This window comes from Amblyomma maculatum, chromosome 7 (genome assembly GCF_055883805.1).
Source record: "Amblyomma maculatum isolate TAMU_Amacu chromosome 7, ASM5588380v1, whole genome shotgun sequence".
Classification (NCBI taxonomy): Eukaryota; Metazoa; Arthropoda; class Arachnida; order Ixodida; family Ixodidae; genus Amblyomma; species Amblyomma maculatum.
Window position 1 is genome coordinate 125,324,726 of NC_139350.1, and position 4,079 is coordinate 125,328,804.

Sequence of the window (4,079 nt, forward strand, 5' to 3'; positions counted from 1 at the left end):
CATATCCTAGCGAGAAGAGCAAATACTCCTGAGGAGGCTTTTTAGGGCGTTTTCCCGCCCCCTGCATGAGCTTACAGGGATCAGATTGCACGCTTTGTCGAAGCTTTTCATGGCCTGTGTCGGATAAATGGGCTATATCCAGATTGCCTGGGCAAGGACGTTATCTGTCACATGCCTATCTATAACAGTTCTGAATATGCTCGGTCGTTTATCGCGAACCAAGTGGCTAATAGCAGCATTTTTGAGGCACGTTGCGGGACACTCACCTGTGCAGTGCAGGTTCCCTATACTTTGTGGCTGGTTGAAGTGAACGGTGCAAAATCACTTTCAAGTCAAGACGTCAGCATCAACACCTTCACGCACGCTTTGGTTTTCTCTTAATTAGAAAACAAAACATTCAGTTACACGTTGTTAGCTATTGAGAGCCGATAGACGGCGCTAATTGACGACGTCCAGAAAAATGAGCATGATAGCGTACGTCGAATATAACAATCACAAGTTTTGCATAGTTGGTGAGCTTATGTCGAATATAAGAGCTCTGCACAAATTCTAGGTGCCAATTAATTACTGCTAATTATCTAATAGCGAATAAATTAAACTCAGCGCTACATTATTAAGTTATATATCGTTGAACAATTATATTGACCACAATTGCACTTCACTAATTACAAGTCTTAGTTAATAGCCGTTAATTAATTTATTGAAATTAGCAATTAAAGGGTGAGCTGCAATGGCAGGTCATATACCCTTGAAAAGGTTTCGACGAGCAGAATCCAAAATCAAACGCTAAACCAAGCAAAACCGTGTAAAACCGAGAATTAACCGAGCTAACGCTCGTCTAACTCAGTCAAAAAGAACACCTAACAGAAGCAAAACAGTAGCACTTAATGCGTACTCATTGACAGCGCGTAAGGAGACTCAAGTACCCCCGCTAGTTTCTTTCTGTTCTTTTTTTTTTTCCCCCATCGATTCCTCATCGGATATGGCTGTCTCGTGCTCGCAATGTTCGTGGTATCGTTTCCCCCGTCAGGTATTTTGCCTACCAAGCCGACCAGCAAAGACCAACATCGAGCGAGAAACCACCAAACGCCGTAGCAAGACATTATACATCAAGCGCTGGTGGTATTAGCTCCTTCCTTGTGAGCGAGATGTGTAAGGGGAGTGCCGGGACAGCCTCATGGAAGCGGTGAGGAATTTGTACGCTCGCACGCAATGACGTGGTCTGGGAAGCGTTATAATAAGGATGTACTGACATTCGCGTCTAACATAAAAAAAAAAAAGAAAGAAAAAATCTAGAAGAAAGGGGTGGTGGTGCAGTTCTGCCCACCCAAGCACGCACTATAATCTATGGGAGATGGTGTAGCAGAGGGCCGTTGCTTCATTTCTACCACCCGAGATTATGTGCAACGCGCACCGACATCAGGAGTACGCGGGAGCTTTTGAATTTTGCCTTCAACGAAGCGAGGCCGCCGCCACCGAGATACAACTAACTTGGGATAATAAAAAGAAAAAAAAAATGCGAGGGGAGATGTGGAGTGCGACCGTTATTTCAACATTCAAAGATTACGAATAAGCCCACCATTTCGAGATGCGCACTTTTGCCGCGTGCTCTTTTCATTCTTGTTTATTGCCCTGGACCTTCCCAGCTGCGACAAGTGGGAAAACGGCCTCCGAAGAGTAGCAAAAAGAGCGCCCCGCCAACTTGGTCGAGATAAACCTCAAGCGTGCAGGAAAATGTGACTCGACAAGCGTTCGCTCTTTACCTTCGCCCCTCACCCCAGTTTCTCAAAGAGACTTCTTTGCATTCTTTGAGAGGGTAGAGAGCGGTGAAAAATATAACGACTTGAAGGGAATCTCGTCAACACGACCGCTCAAATAACGGGCGGAGTAGAAAGGTCTTTATAATGCGACGTGCGGGGAAGAAAAAAAAATGTCGCCGGAGATGTCTACCTCGCGAGAAAGCTCTCGTTCCGGTCGATCTCATTTCCTTGAATGGTTGAGAGTGCAGTCGTTGTTGAGAGGAGGGAGTAGGGGGTGGCACTTGCACGCGTACTCTTGTAGTGCAAAGCATATAGCGCAGGTACAGTGAACTTGAATCTCTGATAGGTGGAACTTAAAAAAAAAAAAAAAAAAGGAAGAAAGAAAGAAAGAAAGATGTCAGGCACGTGCGCTCGCTCGCTCGCGAAGAACGAGGGCGCTACCAAAGAGCCACGCGGTTTGTGGCCTCCTCGTGCGAAAGGAAAAAGAAAGAAATCTAAATTTTGTCTCTCCACTGATTAACTTTTTCGCAACGTGAAACGAATATCCCGAGGGCTGGCTTATTTCTTTTTTTTTTTTTTTTCAATGTTATTTCTGCGCCAAAGGATACCCTCTCCGGAGGATGATTTAGCAACGTCCCTCGCTGCCCTCTTTCACAAGGGCAGCCGTTCTTTGTCGCACAGGCAGTACGGTTGCCACTCGTGCGTATACAGAGGTGCCGCTTCACAGCAGTGCCAGTTCCTAATTCAGCCTCCTTCGGTCGTCACCCGCTCTTGTTGGTCCAGCTTTGTTGATGAGGGTACCAACAACCAGTTCGCTGCACGGGGCACAAGCGGCTGCTGCCAAGCACATGTGACGCAATGGAGCTCCGTCACTGGAACGCTGCAGAACCAAAGCGCATCTTGGCAGCAGCTTTCCGCCCGTATTATATACTCGGCGGAAGATCTCCCTTAACCAACGTTATCGCAAATTACTTATTACTCGAGTATTTTCTTTCGTGTGCGATCTTGTTCTTACACCCTGGAAAGCTCTCGCTATTTCCATAATTGTTCGCAGGTAATCAGCGGCTGGTTTGGCAAGCTGCAGCGCCAGAGGCTGATTCAACCTGGCATGAGATTTCTCATTAGTCGCCCGGAGAGCGCGTGACAAAAGTGCCCTGGCACGGCCCAGCTAGAAGCCGCTGCAGCCGTCTGCGGGTGGTCAGCCGCCGAGGCCCTACGGCGGTGTGCACGGGTGCCGCCGATCCGGGGCGGAAGCCCAGCAGCGGCGTACATGGCGAGTCGGCGGAGCAGGAGGAGTCGTGACCGCGGGAGCTCCGCATTCTTTCCAAAAATATACGCAGCGTCGGATGGCGTCAAAGCGCTGCTCGCTCGCCTCTCAGCTCGCTTCTCCGACAGTATTCCTTGCTCGTGCACGACTCGACCAGATGGTGCACCCCTTCACCGCCTAGAGGTCCTCAAAGCATTTATTATGCCGTCTACGACAACGCGTGGGGCGCGAAGTTGGTGCGAGGGTCACGGCTGACTGTTGGGGGAACGTAGCCAGCAGCGAGGGCGACGGTAGATCTAATTCGGTGGCCCCACTCTCTCTACCAGCCCGCTGCCTCTCCTTTTTCTGGCACACGATACCTCGTCTGGCTCATGTGCGTGCTTTGGCACACTGTTGAATCTTTGTTTTCATAACACCATCCCTGATCGAGCTCTTACAAAGTTATTTATTTACACATACTGTGGCTCCCCCCTACTGGGGATATTGCAGGAGGGGGCTCAAAATGCACACTAAAACGGCAGGGTGCAAAACAATAACGGCAAGGTGGAAAACAATGCACTTAAAAATATTTATTTATTTATTTATTTATTTATTTATTTATTTATTTATTTATTTATTTATTTATTTATTTATTTATTTATTTATTTACTTACTTACTTACTCAATACTGCAGGCCGGAGCCCAAACAGGCGGTGCATACAAGACAAAAATAAGTTGACAGCAATCATTTACAAAGACGCAAAAAGCCGTTGCTCTAGAATGAAATATTCAGCATGCAGAATTTATACGGTAGTTATGGCACAGGGAGATACACAAAACGGGCAGGAAAACGCCATAAAAGAAAGTGCAAATTACAAGCAGGACAATGCGCTGTTCAGGATGTATTTTTAAATTATGCTCAGACTGGATGCAGTTATTGGGTAGCTTGTTCCAATCCGATATAGTTAGGGGGGGGAAATGAGTTCTGGAATGAAGCAGTAGCAGTCCTCGCGTAGTAAGGTGTTAATGGAACCGATTGAATATGACGGGTCTGCCGCGTACTGAGCGGAGTT